The following is a 20133-nucleotide window of genomic DNA, read 5'->3' as shown; positions in this document are numbered from 1 at the left end:
AAAGAGTGACACCTCCACACCCACCTTTGTAAAAAATCAGAAGTAGCTAAATGCTTCCTAAAGCACAGTGTTAGGGCTTGTTCTCTGGCACCAAATGAATGAATTTAACTCCAGTTTCCCTTTATTTTCCTTACTCACAGCAGAGGACCCTGTCATTTTACCATCAATATTTACCAATACATTACATTTAGGCAGTATTATTATTTTAGGAGTACACAGATGTGGCAAATAGGCCTTTCCTAAAAGCATAAAGGGGGAAAGAAAGTGATAAAGGAGTTGAGTAACGAGATTACCAGAAAAAAATTAAAGAATTGGAAAATCCCCATAAGTGAGAGAAAATAGTGAGAGAAAGAGGAGAAGAGAACTAGGCTAAGGACTGATGATCTGTTCATTGTATTTTGAAATGACAGAAACGATTTTCCTAGAAAGTCTGTACTCAGTAGGAAATTCACGTTTGCAACAGAAGGGCTGACTGACTAATGTTTGGACTCCACAGGCCTTTTTAATCATTCCTATCAATAATTAAATGTTGATTTAAAAGCATTGTGCGTATTTCTAACGGCTTTCCTAATATATTGAAGTTTAGATAAATAGAACAGGATTTCATATGAGAAACAGTCTTGTATAAGTCTATACATTCAGCTCTATTAGACAAATATTTACATAAAAAAACAAAAATAACGGAACCTGAATAGAGACGGAAATTTCTGGAAAAAAAATTGCTTGAGTCCTTGAATTTTCAAAAAAAATAGTACAGTCATAAATACCACTGAAAGGTGGGTTGACCAGCTGTTCTCCATCTCCACTGAGGGAGTATAAAGGAAAAATAAGCTAATGCCCTAAGGAGATGATTTAAATTAAATAGGTGGGAGATTTATCTCGTATCAAGAGCTGTGAAAAACTAGAATAAGATGATTAGGCAAGCCTTAATTGCCCCTCTGGTAATCTCTGAAATTGAGCCTAAACTTTCTTGGTTTGCATTTGTCTGGGAGTGTTTTGGCATGACAGGGAATAATCAATTTAACTTCTTGGGCTTTTTCAGTAAGAAGATTTAGAATTCTGTTTTATATACCAGGGGCCTAATTAGTAAGAATATTTGTTTTTCCCTCCTTTGTATTTATATGGTATATGGCCTAATCTGGAGGACTAAACCTCCTCATTTTTTTAGGTTGTATCCTTGGCCTTCAATGACTCACCTGGACAGGGTTTTTGTTGTTGTTGTTGTTGTTGTTTTCTAAGTTTTTATTTTTATTTTTATTTATTTTAAGAGAGAGATAGAGAGCAAGCAGGGGAAAGGCAGAGAGAGGGAGACAGAATCCCAAGCAGGTTCTGCACCATCAGCACAGAGTCTGATGCAGGGCTCAAACTCACAAACGTGAGATCATGACCTGAGCGGAAGTCAAGAATCAGATGCCTACCCGACTGAGCCACCCATGCACCCCTCAACTGGGCAGGTTCTGAAGCAGAATTCTACAGATGGTGTTCAGGGCAATTTCTGAGCTCAGGTGTACATTTTTACTGAAACTTTTCCCCTTTCACTGTTAACTGCTCTCAGCCTGTCCTCATCTCTCCTGGTGTTTGTGTCTTGTGAGATCAGTGAATGAACAGCATCCTCTGAAATGTTTAGCAGGACTTTCCAGTTTTTATATTATTAGATTCTAATTATTAAAAACTGAAAATGATTACCATCAAGATAATGATATCGGTTTCTTCAGTGAGACATAGCGTGAATATTCTGTCTACAACATGCGCAAGTTATAATAACTATTGTAATAAGTATTAAATGTAAAGTTCCTGGTTTACCAACTCCCCTAGGCAAAACCCATTATTTTATAGAAGAATAAAAACCATCCTGCTGCTTTCTGCAAATGCTTGCAAACCTCATTTACTATGCCCTCATCAGATTTTCTCACATTCCTCACTAACTTCTCTCTGTCCTAACCTCAAATTTTCTCATTTTTTTGGTCTCAAGTAGAAAATATGACTTAAAAACAAATCATCAATCAACACAACTGAAAATAATATCCTAATTATAAAAGAGAAATTTAAAAAGGAAGCCATCAACCAAAATATATGATATAAACTAATATTATTTTAATATTTCTATATAGTGTTTTTACTATAACAAGGAGTTTATTAAAAACACTGATTCCATGGCACCACCACTGGGAGATCTTCATTCCAGAGGTCTGGGAGGGAGCCTCTTACCCTCCAGGTTTGGGAATAATAACACTTTGTTAAGTCAGGCATGCATTATAGAATTTAAGATCCTAAAGTCAGTAATTAGCAACATGACAGAGAAAATACAATTAAGATAAACTATTTTAAACATTCTTAAATTTTTGTTGTCCTCTAGTATACTGTCCTTCTTGACCTTCCTTGTACTTTTGAAAGCATAAATTTGATGTCTATAAAGTGGGAGAGACCTCCTTTTGCTATGGGATTAGCCAGCAGACCAATCAACAATCAATTGACCTGTTTTCCTTCTTTTCCTGTTTCCATTCCAGGCATGTTCATATGATTAAGTACAATTTGAACTCTGGCTGGGAAGTAAGGTGATGACAAGACATGAGGAGAAGTAAGTCACCTCAACATAGAGCCTGTTATAGAACATAGAGAGGCAGATGTTTATCTTGTTTGCGGTAAAGGAAAGCATTAACTTCTGGTTCCTTCAAGTGTAAATGCAGACTAAAGAGTCTTTGATCACCATGTTAATTTGTGTAGTGTAAAAGTTCTTTTTTTTAAATTTTCTATTCAAGAATGTCCAGTTTTCTGTATTTCAGGAGATTCTATAGTTGCACTGTTAATTATGGGCACTTACACATGAGGTACAATGGCTCCTTAAAACAGTGGGAAGATGCAAGAGAGAAGAGAGACCTGAGATGTGACAAGAGTTGTTATCCAATAGGTAAACAGAGTCCAAGAACTCCCCCAGCTACAGAGATTGGCTATAGATGCAGTCTGATAACACTTTGCAATGAAACTTGGGCAAGAATTACAGATGAGGGGGAGTGATAGGAAACAAGATCCCATTATTATAGGCAGTAAAGCCATGATCACTGATAAGGGGATCAGGAATGGGTTTCTAATCCCAAAGCTGGTAAGACCCTTCTTGGGTCAAAGTCATCATAGGCATAGGATTCTGGATTCTGGGTATGGCTGGCAGACAGAGAACCCAGTGATCAATACAAATACCTCAGAATACCAAACTTCAATAGAATAGAGGAAATATGAGTTGGGAGATTTATCTTATTTCAGGATGTATTGAGAATGAAGGGTAAGATATGCTCTTGGTGGGAAAATCAGTGAGCCAAACTGGGAAAGACAGAGGCTGTGGAATGAGTCAAGAGCTGAAAAGACAAGATGCCAAGTGTATCAATGCAGTAGATAGAACACTATGCCAGTGGTATTTCTATCTCTGTTGGGAACAGAAGCACTTTTAAATGTTAGTAAAAAATGTTAAATTCAGTTTGAAATATTAAGAAGGAAGAACTCAGAGCAGACTTAACCAATATTAAAAAAAATTATCTATGTGTCATCATTCAGAGCTAACATGGCAAACTATATTTCCACTGATGAATTCATATATAGTCCTAGCAATCTCTTCTTAACCATAGCTATATACTCTCCTACCCAAAATAGCCTGCCAAGTTTATATAAGATAAAGTCCAGACTCCTCAGTTGGCATTCAGATATCTAGGTTATGATTCTTTTCTTATTTCATCCTTCCGTGGGTCCTCAGCTCTGGCTACCCAGTCCATTCTCCATTTCCTGAACAAATTTCACAACTTCACAGCCTTGCTTCAGCTGTTGCATTAACCAGCAATATCCCCTTTTCTCCCTGCTTAAGTATATTTTATACAACTCAAGTAACAATTGCCTTCCATGATTACCAATCGATGACTGCTTTTTCTTCTATGTACCTTGATTTGTTCACTTAATTCTGTCTTGGAATTAAGTTTGTCTGTCTCTTTTCCTTAGTTCATTTGAGGCTTTGACTGAGCCAACCAGAAACTGAGCTCCTTTTATGAAGAGATTATTTTTTGTTCATTGTTATAATCCCCAGTGTCTAGTACAGAATTTTGCACATGGCAAGGACTCAATAGACATTTTAAATTCAATAACCATCTGTCTAGTATAAATGTAAAATTTGTATTCTAATTTTCTTTAGTGTTTAAGGAAAGGCACAGACCTCTATTTGGAATTCAAAAGAAATACCCTATTCTCTAATGAATTACCTCCTTGTTTCCTAATGAAATACTTCCAGTGGATTAATCTTCAATCCATGTTTTCATTATAACACATTAATTTTAAAATGTGTTTAAATAATATTGCAATTACTCAGAGAAAAATCTCCCATTTCAAAGGCGCAGTCCATTCTAATTTTTGAAAGTATACCAAGTAAACTGGTAGACTCCAAATTAAGCTACTGAGAGTCAAAGATTAGAGTAATCCTTTGCTTCTTTTTTTATACAAAAATTTTATTTTTCTGCTTTATTTCAACCTAACCTAGATTAGAAAGGGAATATTTCTCTTTTCCATGTTTGATAACCATTTTAGATATTTTTGGCATCATTGTCTTTGATCTGTTTGGTTAAAGGACTCTGGAGGCAGTAAGGCTAAGCTCTTAAGAGATGGAAAAAAACATTTTAAGTTTAATGAAAATTATACCTCTAAGTCAACAGAGGCTCCACCTTAATGAGCTCTGAAAGGAACCAGGTTTAGTCCCCACTGGACTGTGCTGTGGGGCCTGGAGAAGACAGGGACACCAATTGAATGATAGAGTGTCTTGGTGACAATGGAACTTATTCACCCCAGGGATAAAAAAGCACCATTAAAAGCAAATAGTATCTAATTAGAATATTCTCTTCATTCAGGTTTCTTCTGAAGATGAATTTTCTTTCATTTCATAATAGATTATAGATCCATCATCTAAATTCAAATTATACTTCCTTTCTGAGATTGAGATGAGATAGATAGCTCAGGTTCCTTATTTATTGGAGTCTGCACAAAAGAGTGATTTACAGAGTATGCACACAGAGCAATTTAAAACTGTTCACCAAATCATTTCATTTATGTTATTAAAATGTATTCTCTCCAGAGAATTCTGTTAAATGTGGAGGCAACAGCTGTTTCAGAGATGTCTTTCTTACTCATATCTTCCAGCTGGGTTGAGCAAAATCTTGGAAAGATAGTTACTTTTCTCAGGTTGATAGACTTTGCCAGAATGGCTAAGTGGAAGAAAGGTAAGAAGAGGTATTCTGATTATTTATTCTAGAGTCAAAACTGAGAGAAAGTAAACAAATGCTTAAAAATTTTAAGCATTGAATCCATCAGCTATAAGGAGCTGTATATGTCACTAAACACATAGTTCACTGTCAAGATAATTTGCATATTGACCTGGTAGCTGGTATTATGCAATGCAATTTTTTCAACAAGTCATCTATTTGAAAGATACTACATTACCTAGAGATTAATATGACATATTCACAATGTGTTAGGCAATTTATCTATATTTTTAAATTTAATCTTCATGGTAAATCTGAGAAATAGGCATGAGTATCCCCATTTTAAGGGGGAAGGGAGTAAGCCTCAGAGAAGTGAAATAATTTGACTAAGGTCTCACTGCTTAATATGCATATGAAAACTGAGTTCACACTTAGGTTTCCCTTCTCCAAAGTCTGTGTTCCTTACACTAAACAACACTGTCTCTATAGGGAAAAGAGTCTTCAGAATTATTGAATTATTCATAGTTCCTTCATTATGAGAGTGCAAAATTACATTAGAGCAAATCTTCTCAGACCCAACCGTTACATGGGGAAAAAATTAAAGGCAAACAGTAATTCTGTAAATACAAAACTATAAATAAAGCTCCCATCAATCTTTCCTAGTAGGCAATTTTTAAAACGTTGTAATCATACTTAAATACCATAATCTTGATGTTGACTTTGAACTGAGTTTTTAGCATCCTGTTTGATTTAAAAAGCAGATCAAAAGGCAAATCCAATTAATTCTTTGTTCCTTCAAATTCTTTCTTCAGCGGCTACTGAGACAGCAAACTCTTCCTTCCTCGTTGGCCATTCCTTCTCTGTGGTGCTCTCACTAACTCCTCCTTATATCCCTGAGACTAATCCTCTAACTTCTGTATTTATCTTTAGTCCCTTGACAAGATCCTGATTCTGAATAGTCCCAAATAATTACTTTCATTCGTGAATTTACCCCCAGTCTTGATGCTCAATCCAACTGCTTTCCCAAAGTCTCCATTTATATGTAGGCATCTCAAACATAAGTTGTCCAAAGACAGATTTCTGATTCTCTAGCATCAAGATGTTCCTCTCCCAATTTTTTTCTAAGTAAAAGACAATGCCATCCTTCTAGTTTTCCAGGTCAAACACTTTAAAAGCATCCTGGATTGATTTTTTTCCTCTGACACTTCACAATCAATCTTTGAATAAATCCTCTCATCTTTATCATCAAAAATACGACCAGAATTTGATGACTTTTCCTAACCTAAGTCATCATTTATGATATGAATTTTTTTCAAGAGCCTCCTAACAACTCTCCCTGTTTTTTCTACTCTTGCCCCTTCCAGTTAATTCTTACAAAACAGTCAAAATAGATCTTGTAAGATACAAAACTTTATTTTTTATTTATTCCTCTGCTCTAACCTGTTCAGTGACTCCTCATGCCATTCATCCAATGCCCTAAAAATGGTCCACAAAGCCTTCTAAGTTCTGGCTCCCTCTGACCCCTTCTATCTTCTCCCTATCTTTTGCTATTACTCGACCATGCGAAGCACAGGCTCACCTTAGTTCCTTCAATTTGCTGTTGCTTCAGATTTCTACATAACTTGCTCCTTCCAGTTCTCTGCTGAAACATCCCTTCATCCCTGAAAACCTATCTGACCACTGCGTGTACAATAACAATCCTCCCTCACTTCAGCACTCCCTATCCTCCTACCCAGTTTCATTTTATAAGTGGGGTATTTTCTATGGCTTCATTTTAGAATGATAGCTTCAAGTCTCAGCTCTCAGATAGAATCATAAGCAAAACACAGTCAAGCCTTACCACAGATTTGAACTGCATGGGTACACTAATGCACAGATTTTTTTCGATAGATACAGAACAGTACTATAAATTTATTTTGTCTTCTTTGTGATTTTCTTAATAACATTTTCTTTTCTCTAGCTTACTTGGTTGTAAGAATGCAGTGTATAATACAATAACATACAGGATATGTGTTAATTGACTGTTTATATTATCTGTAAGGCTTCCAGTCAACAGTAGGCTATTAGTAGTAAGTTTTTAGGGAGTCAAAAGCTGTACGTGGATTTCTGACTGTGTAGGGATTTGGAACCCCTAACCCCAAAGGTCAAAGGTCAACTGTAACTTAGTTCATCTACTGATAACCATTGTGCAAAATTAGCAACATGATGAAACTTTCAGTCCACTTGAAGTTATAATTTGATAGAAACCACTTTCATTTCACAGGTCTGTAAGGATTTAGCTGATGCTAATTTCAACAGACCCACAACAGATCACATACAGATAAACTGAAATCATTTCTCGGTGGAAATGTAACCGAAAGCCTTTTCAGATGACTTTTAAAATTTTTAACAAGGCCTAACTACTAAATCAAATTTTGTCCTTAACAAGCTTTAGGACTCTGGATAAGGGGCCATGTATCTCCTCAGAGCCATGTTTACTGCTTATAAAACAAGGATAGGTAGCAATTCCTATATTTTATAACTGTGATGAGGATTAGATAAAATACATTTATTAAAACAGTATGGGGTCATGGAGTAGATAATCAAGATCCCAGATTTTAGGCCCTGGTTCCTTTTGTGTGTGGCCTTAGAGAAGATGATTGACCTCATGGCTTTCAGTTCCTTTATCTATAAAATCAAGTGGTATGGCTATTTGATCTCCAGGGTTTTCAAATTCTAAGAAGACATGCTACAAAAGTTTTGAAAACTGTAAACATGTGAATATGAGGTACTAATACCAGCAGCCGCTGCAAAAATGATACTGATTTCATCTATATGTCTTCAAGGACAGTTTCTGCCATGTTAAACCAACCCTACCCCACAACCTCTACTTCAAAGTTATCTGTCACGTGCAGGTCACCTATACACCCAGCAGCATAAGAACAATAATTAAACCCAATTTACGATTATTAAAGTAGTCTGGGGGTTCCCAGGTGGCTTGGTCAGTTGAAATCCCAACTCTTGATTTCTGCTTAGGTCATGATCCCAGCGTTGTGGGATTGAGCCTTGTGTGAGGCTCCACTCGGAACATAAAGCCTGGTTAGGATTCTCTCTCTCTCTGCCTCTTCCCCTCTCCCTGTCTCACATGCTCTCCCTCTCTTTCAAATAAAATATAGATAAATAAAAAATTGTATGTGTACATCTCAGCATTGGTGGAAATGTATCACTTTTTATTTCCTTCACACCACTAAATTTTTATTCAGCATTTTTATTCAGCAATTATGTCCATGATAGCAGCTTTTAAAACCAACAGCAACAGAAGCTTTTAAAAAGTTAATAATTAAATAGCAATTTTAAATACAGGAGATCCAAGCCTTTTGTTTCATCATGAATGAATCAGCTTCTGACTCAGTTTCCTTATTGAAAAAAAAGCTAATTTGTCATACCTCGAAAGGTTCTATGGAGACAAACACTTCAAAGTTACCTTTCTTTGTGTTTTGAAGAACAATAGTGTAAGTGATTTTTTATTTCACATTCTATCAGCTATAAGTCTCTTTCAAATATCTCCAATAAAGTGATCATTGAAGCTCATTAGTATTCTAAGTTTTTACATGATCCTGAAGAGCACTCTAATAATAAAAATAATAACAAAATCAGCAGGGTTGGTGCCTCATGCCTTTTATCCATCTCCAGTTGTTCAAAATGTGGCTCTTTTATGCACAACAAAGGACCTTTCAACCTCCAACTTTTCAACTTACAAACTAGGTTTCTTGAGTTAAGCCCATCTTGAACCATAGAACAATAAGCACTCAGGAGCTGATCATTATGGTTTGCCTAATATCTTGTTGAAATAATCAGCAAAGATGCTAATTTTGAAAGTACACGTACAATGAATTTGGCATGATAATAGTGTAGACTAGATAGGAACATCTATTAAGATCGGCAGTGATTACTCTGGTTTCTGGCATCACCTGCCAAGCGGTTTTACAAAGGGTGGGGGGAGTAACACATACTTCCTTCTTATCTCACATCTCTGAGAGTTCTTTTATGACTATTAAACAATAGCAAATAATTAGCTCTGCAATATGTCTACAGCCTGCAATAAGCCAAAAAATCTAAGCACATTCCCTAACAACAGCCCCTGAAATGGAAGAACATTATTCTATTTTTTCAGTGTTTTAAATCATTTGAGTGATAACAGTTCTTTTTCTCTTTTGTAGTTACAAATGAAAATGGAATCGGGGCGCCTGGCTGACTCAGTCAGTTGGGCTTCCGACTTCATCTCAGGTCATGATCTCGCTGTTTGTGAGTTCGAGCCCCACATTGGGCTTTGTGCTGACAGCTCAGAGCCTGGATCCTACTTGGGATTCTGTGTCTCCCTCTCTCTTTGCCCTTCCCCCACTCATGCTCTCTCTCTCTCTCTCTCTCTCTCTCTCTCTCTCTCTGTCTCTTGCGCTCTCAAAAATAAATAAACATAAAAAAAAAGACTCATTTTTGTTTTGGGACAAATCTCTTCAAATGGAGACAATGACATCACAAACCTTTTAGAAACACTCAGAATGGAATCATTTGGAGTTTGTTTCCTGTTCAATAATTTAAATCTTCTTTTATCAATTGTCATACACAATAAGTGGCATTGTGATTTGCTTGCCTCAACCAAACAGTCCTTCCCTTCTCTTCTCCGTCCCCAGCCCACCCCCACAACTTTCTACAACTTTCCCCCATGTTAATTTGCAGAACTCACCTGCTCCCCTGTAATTGACTATGCCTATGTGTGTGGTATTTGGAAGGACAGGGAAAGAATAATGTCAGGAATGTGCCTGTCAGCTTCCTTTGCCTGATACACAGTCACTGGGGTTAGGTTTCTGCCCTCTCCTTGGAGTGAGTGAAAATACATAAGTAATAATCCTGATCCTGCATAGCACATTGAATATCATCCAAAGAACCCAAAGTGCTTTATAACTATGATGTCCTTGACACTGAGTGCCACTCATTATTCTCTTTCTGGAGAGGCGAAGCAATCCCCATCTGAGAGCCCTGCCTTTGAGGACATTTGGTGCTAGACCCTTTGACTTGCACATCTGGGAATGTGAACTGAGCAATCGCTACCACTCAAGCTCTGGAAGTGTCCTGGATTCAAAAAGTCTGCGTGATTAAGCGGGTGAGCAGCAGACATCACCACCACCACCCTCCCCAGGCATTTCCCCTGATTAGCCTGAAATCCAGCCCATATTCTTAATGTGACTATTTTGGTCTCTGGGTTCATACTAGGTTCACAGAAGAGAATAAGCAAAATCCAAAATTCCACTTGGAGCTAGGAAGAAGTTGAATTTCAATTTTAGAATAGTGTTTTGTTTTTGTGATTACCAATATGGGTTACCTGAGAATTTAACTGAGATTAAAATCTCTTAAATGAATATTGCACACAATTCTTAAAATTAAGATCAACTTCTACTGACTAATATATTTTTAATTTTGTAACTTTGGGGGAAAATCTCTCAAAGTAATAATAAAATTTATGGCATTTATTTGCTCGCCAATAAGTGAAAGTCACATCTGAAAATCCCAAACTGTTGTTTGTGATAACCTTTTTCACTAGAAATGGATAGTCATATGTACATCAGGTAAATCAGAGACAAATCTTACATACTAGATGTTTGTATTTATCTCCAAAATCCAGATTCAGAATTTATATATTTCACTAATCATCCTTGATATTATTTGATACCCCAGAGATATTTGAAAATCAGTGGGTTAGAATATTATTTTTCAAAAACAAAGAAACACAATAAACAGTTATGAATTAATGATGGCTAATATTTTGACTCAGTAGAGAAATCTTCATTTTTCTTTGTTCATTTCCTTGAGGTGAACCATCAATCTGGATGGAAAGAAAAAAAAACTACTGAAAAAGTATAATGATTGCCACTACAGCTACTTTGGTGTGACAAAGACTTAGAGCGCAGGGAAAGAAAAGAAATTGTTCCTTTAACGTCTTAGAGATTTATAAAGTCTCGTTGCCTTATTCCACAGTCACTGGAAGTCTTGAAAATGAATGTGATCATTAACCATCTGGTTTACTAAGAAGTGAACTCAGAAAAACTGTTTCTGAAATGCCAAAAGTGGCTTAAACTCCTAACGCTAGTTTATTGCTCTGCTGGCACTAACATGCCTACGCTCAAAGAAGGTGGTGCTGCACTGAGCCTAGCACGGGAACACCTGGAATATATTCTCCAGAGTGAAAACAGCAGGGAACTGACCAGAAGTAACCTCTCTCATATTATTGCTTCAATTAGACCAAAACAACTTTCCCTTTGAAAACTTAATAATAAACACTGCAGGTCACCCACTTGTTTTGAGCCCCTTTGGGAGAGAGGAGCAGATGTATTCCCTTAGCCAGCCCCCTTGCTGTCATAGAGACAAGAGGCACAAATCAGGACAGATATTGATTGTAATTGGAACCAACAGCACCTACATGCCATATTAATTTTCACATCTTCTTGCAAAAACACATTTTTTTTAAAGGTTTGGCTTTTGGTTCTATCAGGTTGATTAGATAGAGTGATATAATTAATGCATTCAGAGATTGAACAATACCTGAGCAAACTTAGGTACCTCTAAAAGCTGTACTGTGTACAGAAAGTATAGAAGAAAATGTCTTTCATACATTAGATTCTTGTTTATAACCGGCGAATTGGGCATTTTTTAAAATAACTTTCAGTGGACAGATGCCACAGAGACAGAAAAAGCAGTGAAAAGAAACGTTCATAAACCTAGATTGCGTTATTTTTCTTACTTTGATTAGACTTGTCCCATGAAATTGTTTCCACACAAAACAAATTGACCTTCAAATGTGACTTCTTTGCCCTCAATAGTTCCTCAGCATCCTCTAATCATAAAGATAATGTCATTGTTTTTATAAAAACACATATTTTCCCCTTAGCTCTATCTGTCCTCATGATGGATTAATCCCACACAGGCTGGGAAGGACGGTATGTTCTATACTTATGCTAGTAGCTGATATGCAGAATTGAGTTGGTTACTGACCCCACCAGAAAGTAGTCCTCAAACTTTCCCTTGCTCCAAATTTAGATATTCTATGTGAGCAGGTTTAGGCTGGGGCCCAGAGTCTGTATTTATAACCAGTGCTCCAGGTAATTCTGATTCAAGATGGTCCATGTTTTGGAGAACACTGACCTGGCAGCTTTGAGCATAGGTAATAATGACACTTAAAGAGATAAGAGCTAAAAGGAGCAAATGTCATTTCATTTATTCTCATAGTGGCAAAACAAACAAGCTGGTGAAAATCTCATGAGATAGTATTTGTCTATGATTTAGCTTCATTTGTTCTGCTATCCAACTAATATTTATTGAGAACTATCATGTGACTAGTAATGTCCTGGGTATTGAGAGAGAAAATATTGAACAAGACAGAGAAGGTTTTTTATTGTAATTCCAGGTTACAGAGACGGGTCTACAATTTACATGTGTGTAAAGGCTTTTCTGAGAGAAGAAGAAAGCAATACCATAAGAATAGAGTTATTTGGCAGAATATAAGCTAAAACTATCAACTCTTTTCCTTTTATCTGCCATAAAAAAATCCCTATTTTCAATTTTTCTCAAATATATTTTTTCATCATCTCTACAGATAAATGATTGTTTTAATAGAAAGTGATAAATGCATACTTTATCATTAAAATGATGCTTTTGTGTTTAATGCTGGAAGGATGCTAACTTATAAATTTAAAAACAGCTCTCTATGTACTATAATATTTTTTATGATAATAAGTATTTGTACAACAGAAAAAGGATTTATCTAATGAGATTACAGATTGTTTTGTTCTCTTTTTTTCTTTTTGCTTGTCCAGACTTTCAAAATTTGCTGCAACAATTACATATTACTATTTTTTACATATTACTTTAATAATAGGTCAAAAGGTATTTTCAGGTTAACTATAACATAACAACTGAGAACTTGTGAAATAGGCACAGTGTCAGAAAATAAGAAAAGATGAAGAACATTCTAAAAGGACAACCTCTTGGGCTCTTTTAGCTACCTCTTTTCTTCTGCACTCCTAGCCTTCATAGAGGGAGTTTCAGGACAGGGCTGTCATTTAGAGACAAGACCTGAAATTAAAAGATATGGGAATGGAAGCAAAAGTAAGATAAAAACAGAGAGGGAGACAAACCATAAGAGACTCTTAAATGCAGAGAACAAACTGAGGGCTGCTGGCAGGGTGTTTGGTGAGGGTATGGGCTAAACGGGCAAGGGGCATTAAGGAGGACACTTGGGATGAGCGCTGGGTGTTATATGTAAGTGATGAATCACTAAATTCTATTCCTGAGACCATTATTAAAATATATGTTAACTAACCGGGATTTAAATTAAAAAATAAATTTAAAAAAATAATAAAATAAAATAAAATAAAATAAAATAAAATAAAATAAAATAAAATAACAAAAGGTATGACTGAGGCCCAGGCAAATCCTAGATACAGATCTGGGATTAGTCCATCTCCACAAAGCTTCAAGGAAGCCTACAAAGTCTTATTTAACAAACTTGGGCAAGGTGGGTGATAACTCAATACCCCTGGGGTTGGAAATAACAATACTTGGAAACAGAAAACACCCACCACTACCTATTACTATATTTGGAAATTGGGAAATTAGTAGTAACTTATAAATGTGTGGAAAGCTTTGAAGAAAATTAAAGAATAGTCGTAATAAATTGTTATTTATTTGGCTTATATTATTTTTGCCTCTTTAATATTTGAGGTGATTAACTATCAAGAAAGTATTGTAGAATTAAGAAAATATGAATAAAACAAAAACAACAACAAAAAGGAGGAGCAAGGTAAAAAAAGAAACAAAGAAAATGATACTAAACCAAAGGGTCTTAATCTTCCTTGCCTTGCATAAAGACAAAGGAAAAAGAAATGATGAGGGTAAGAACAACAAAACAGTAAGTACAATTTACATGAGCATCTTCTAAGTGCTGGGCACTTCTGGATAGCTTACACAAATCGTCTCCAATCTTGACACAAGCGAGAAAAGCAGATAATAATGACCACATATGCATATGAGGAAATACAATTCAGAAAGAGTAAGTGAATTGCCCAAGGCCATTTTACATCTTGCAAGTGGTGGGACCACCCCACATGATACCACTTTACTTCTAAAATGTTTAGAACATTCCTACACATTTATTCTTTTCTTCAGTCCATCACTGAACAAACCAGTGGTAAACAAACAGACAGAACTCCCTGATATCATGGCCTTTCTAACTGCAAGAGACAGAGAAAAAAGATAAATAAGTTATGTATATGTTGGATGGTGGTAAATGCTATAAAGAAGAATTAGGCAGGGTCAAGCTTGGGCAATGGTGATTGGGGGAGAGGCACCTCCCAGGGCCCTTTGTCTTCCCAAAGTTTAGGTACTTTTTGAAAATTTTCTGAAAGATATAGACTCTAACTGATTATTTTTCAAATAGGTTATACACAATCTTTCCTGGTGGAGGTGGGGTTGGGGAAGCTGATTTCAAGTATAAAAATAAGCTACATGTGATCTGATAGTTCTCCATATTTTACTCTTAAGAGTAGGGTCTCTTCAAGAGGAATCGATAGTCCCTTTTACCTCTTTGTGTGTGTGTGTGTGTGTGCTCCTTTTTCTCTCACTTCACTGATTTTAAGTCAGTTTGGGGAGCTTGGCATGATTTGTTTTTGCCAACGCTTTCTTGTTCTCTAGCAGGTTTTCCCAAGCTTGGGTTTAAAAGACCCCCTGGAGAAGCACTACAAGACAAACACTAATTAGCGTAACAATTTATTAAGGAAGATCTTTGATCTTTTCTCACCTACCCAGTTGCCTAGTCCTGCTTTGTCCCCCACAATATAAATTGTGTTTACATAACTAATTAACACAACAGATTGAGTTTTACTGGGTACATGATAATAAGTGGTCCAAATGGTTTGATCTCAAGATAAAGGAGGAAGTGTTCGGAATTAGCACTTCCTAAGAGATCCAAATGGGAGTAACTATGTTTGAATTCCCATAAAACAAAAGTTCTTAATGTTCCCAAATGGGACATTCTATCACAGTAAGCTTCAGTATTTGATCTATCTCACTACAGAATGGTTTATAAGAAAAAAAAAATGTAAATAGAGCAAATTCTGTGCTATTTTCAGAGATGAAACAAGCTTTTTAAAATATCGTGTTTATTTCCCCCCTATAAATTCTCCTATTTATAATTTAAACTAATTTTAGATAAAGTATTTTGGGGAAAGAAAGTTTGCACTTTTGCTTTGTTAAGCTCACATCTAAGAGATGAAGAACTAATAGTGGCAAGAGACCCAAATGTGGAGATTATGAAGTTTAAAGTAAGTTTTTTGTTATAAAACAAAACCCTAATTATTATTCATAGTCATATTTACTTACACTTTTAAAGAATTAGAATCTTCCTGCTCCATTGGCCCTTTCTACTACATATTTTGAACTCTAAAAATACTTTTCTTGGAGGGAGGAATTACATATTTTCAAGGGCAAGTGAATGTCTACATCAAAAGGTTTGAATCAGGGTCAAAAATCCAAAAATCATTTCCTCTCCCAAGAGCAGGTAAGATATACACATTTTTGCCCATCTTGATTTCTGAATTCAAAATTCAATTCATTCTTCTGAGAGGTTGTTTGTGCACACTTGGAAAAACCCAACTTTCTGTGGAGAGAGAAAGATAGAGACTTGTGATTACAAAACAATTTGACAGCTTAAGTGCAAATGAATCAGAAACATGTGGATTAAATTTCCCTTGAAACACACATGATTTTTAAAAATTAAGAGGAAAGGGGCTTGGCAACAAGCAGTTTAGTTTTTGCCAAACCCAAAGCATTTGAAAAATAATCCAGATTGTGGTTGGGCTCTCTCCTCCATAGTCAATTCTCAATTTCCGAATGTCGATATCGGAAGTTTCAAATCACAAATTTAATAAATACATAGATATAGAAATACTTGAGCACACCTATTTTTACTATTTATACTTCCATGCTATTTTAGGATCAATGGAAATCCAAATGATTGTGAAAAAATGAAATCAAGGGGGTGGGGAGAGTTTCCTCTCTAGAGGATTGGCACAGTTCTCCAAAATAAATGGCAGCAAGCTTATTCTAAAGGAGACCAGCATTTGAATATCTACCACATTGGGAGAAGCAAATATATTCAGGGAAAATGCTAATATATATTTTAGGATAGTCAAGAAAGTGAAGGTCCTTCAAGCCACTAGAAAATCTGGAAGAGGGCATACCTTTGATCCATCATGACTTTTTATGCTATGATCAACACTACTGAATGAAAAATACCCTCAGGAATTCAAAGTCTCATCTATCTTTACAGGAGATATATTATCCTCCTATTGGGCATTTTCTGTTATAATTATAAAGTATTTTTCCCCTTCTGGGATAATTCAGATAACGTCAATCATCCTGTTTACAAACAATGAAACTGTATTCTTAAAAGAGTCCTACCTGCATGAGGCTTTTGGATTCCCATATAGCAAATATTTAAAAATCTGTTGACTTTAGACATGGGAAAGAAAAGAAGGGACGGAGGAAGGAGGAAAGGCAGCCAAAGAGAAGGAAGGAAAGGAAGAAAAGCAGAATTCCTAGATTTTCTTCAAAGGTAGTTTTTGGAGAGTAGGAAGACAAAAGCGTAAGTATCTCTGGGGCAGTTAAGAACCAAACTGCAGTGTAAGCAAAGCTAACAGCAACAGCAAACCATTACTATCTATGAGTGCTAACTCTGTTCCAGACTCTGCGGTAGGTGCTTGGAATGCATTATCTGTTTTAATGTCAACACGAACTTCCAAGAAAAAGAGAATTATAGGTTAATTAACTCACCTAAGGCTACAGGACCAGATTCAGAGTCAAACCCTTCTCATTCTAGAGCCCAAGCACTTAATCACTGCCTCCTCCTCTAATGTGTTTAGTAGCAAGCCTCCTTCAATCTAAGACTCATTTGTTAGTTCAAACCCTTCATTATCAATTAGGAAACCGCTATCTAAACTGGTTACTGAGGTCAGCAATGTGTCCTTCCTGAGACTCCAGTAGGATCCGTGAAGCAAATTGTATCACACAGGCGTCAACTCTCCCCAACAATTTAAATACGGGCAAATTTTCAAATGTAACAAACTTTTTTCTAGTTATTTATTCAAAATCTGTTCTAATTTCATAAATAGATGGTTATCTTTTAAGATAGGCAAACTAATTTTGTAGCCTTACATTCTGTTACTATGTAAAAGAAACTTGAGAATTTGAGAATTAAAACAAAATGAATTTCTTTAGAAACCTCAAAAAAGTTTATTATTTTCTTATATTATGAGTGATATATATGTTACTAATTTCTAATTGGAAGATAAAAGAAAATACAAATAAATATCAGATACTTAGCCTATTTGATCAGGTCTATAACCTTCAAATATCTATAAATTAGTAATACCTACCTTCATAGATTAGTCTGTTTTAATAATTAATTATTAAGATCAGTTTGTTAGATTCAACTGTGTGCCATTCTGATTTCCAAAGCTGTTCTAATTTCCACATGATCCAATTTTCAGTAAAAATGTTATTATTTAAGAGAATAAATGTATCTCTCTGAAATAAATAAAATTATAGATCAAAATACTTCCAAATTAAGTGATCTTTGGATCACATTCCTAATCCTTTAGGGTAATTTTTGTTTTCTCCCTGAAATATTTAAGAGCACCAAATTAGTTTATGGAAACTACCCTCTCCTAGAAATCTCTATGAATAGAAAATAATTATTTAAACTCATTGATTCAACATTTATTAAGTAGCATTATTTTCATTGTAATGAGTAATAAAATAAATAAGATTATATTCTGCTTTTGAGAAAACTAAAGAAAACCAAACCAGTCTCTCAGGATTATGTATGATGTAAGGATATATTCCCCAGAATAAAAGAAACATTCCTTTCCCCAAATTTTGTCATGTCCTCACCATAGTGTGAAACTTCAGTTCAATGCTCAGCCAGCTGAGTGTATCTACTAGCTACTTCTAGTCTCAAATGTTCCACCCACTGCTGCTCCTTACCTAACTCAAACCTGTTGAACGTAGGTTCAATGAGCAGAAAAAATAGTTGGGAAAGTGAAAACGGATGTCAGGAAAAGAACCAGAAAATACATTCGCTTGGAAGTTAAAGTTATTTTTGGAGCATTTCCTATTCTTTTGACTTAATCATTCAATAAATACGTACTACAGACCTCTGTTTATTTTTTTTTCTTATTTATTTTTGGGACAGAGAGAGACAGAGCATGAACGGGGGAGAGGCAGAGAGAGAGGGAGACACAGAATCGGAGACAGGCTCCAGGCTCCAAGCCATCAGCCCAGAGCCTGACGCGGGGCTCGAACTCACGGACCCCGAGATCGTGACCTGGCCAAAGACGGACGCCCAACCGACTGCGCCACCCAGGCGCCCCGACAGACCTCTGTTTTAAGCACTTAGGTACCAGAGATGAACAAAACCAACAAGTCACTACTCTCAAGGATCTTACGTTTTAGAAACACTCCACCTCCCTGCTTCTACCTCATTTACCTTGGACTTTGCCATAGAGGTAGAAGATAGGGTTCATCCAAAACCCTTTGTAATGTTACTTTTTTATTTTACCAAGTCTAACATTCATGTAATATTATACTCAAAATAAAAACACTTGAAGACAAAATTTAAGATGTTAAATCATCAACTGAGTTTTCTCTGAAGGACCTGCCATGACTAAAGTTGACTTGTGAAGGGCACATTCTTCTTCCTTAAGACAATGTGAAAGGTAAGCCGCTTCAGAGTTGCCACCTGTGGGGTGTGGGATGACCAGCCCCTCAGACCACAAGGCTCATTCTTGCTATAATGAAAAGGCTGATTGATGGAGTCACCTTCCCCATTGCTGACACTCTTATCTTTCCCAGCGTAGCAGTAACAGACTTGACCTGCTCCCTACCAGCTGGGCCCTGTGTGAGGGGCCCGTCCATCACTCTGTTTCTCCACTCCATCTGTTCTCCCCTCCTCCTCCAAATTTCAGCCCATATGCCTACTGGCAGCAACCAATATGTCTGTCTGTCAGTAGCTCTGTAATGAGACCAATTTATAAGGTCACATAATCCTGACTCTTCAGGAAGAAAAAAAAATTCCCCTGTCCCAGTCACTGAGAGAAAGTCACCTTGGCCTCTAGTTCCCATGACTGTGGGAGGTCATGTACAAACCACCAAAAAGTAATTTGGAATTAATTTCAAGTTGTCTCTTTTCTACTAAATTCCCTTAAAAAGACACACACGCCCCATTTTGCTTTATTTGCCAATGCTTTTAGCTAGAAGTTGTAAAATGAAAATATTGACCTTTAGGGAGCAAAGTAAGATCTAGAAACAATGTAGTTTATTCTGTCAAATAACTGAACACTGTACTTTAGTTCCGGTAGTGTCTGTGGTTAGCAGGATACCCTCCCTCTCATTTGCATAGGAAGTTTATGCACAGGATTTCCAAGAACCTGTCAGTAAGAGTTGCATGTTTGTATGGCACAGCAGAATTTTTCCTGGGAACATTTTGTGCCTTCAGCTGACTAGTGCAAATTAAATTCTGTGTCAGTTTTGCCCAGAGGCTAAGAGCACCTCATTACATTTTATTGAATTCAAATAACAGCAATCAAAATATTTGTAAGCACAATGCAACCAGTGAGTCTTATTTTATGATATAAGCTATCATGGTCAGTGTATTACATTTCTTTTCTACAAAGCATGGCAAATTATACCATTAAGTTTCCTAGAATGACTGTTAATTAATTACTAACAACTGTTAATTAATTATGATATGTGGATGGTACTCTGTGTTTACCAGAAACAGGTGAAGACCAAATACCAAAGTGAATTAAAAGCTTTT

Source organism: Panthera onca, chromosome B2 (genome assembly GCF_046562875.1).
Source record: "Panthera onca isolate mPanOnc1 chromosome B2, mPanOnc1 haplotype 2, whole genome shotgun sequence".
NCBI classification, from domain to species: domain Eukaryota; kingdom Metazoa; phylum Chordata; class Mammalia; order Carnivora; family Felidae; genus Panthera; species Panthera onca.
Note: the sequence above shows the minus strand (reverse complement) of the source record.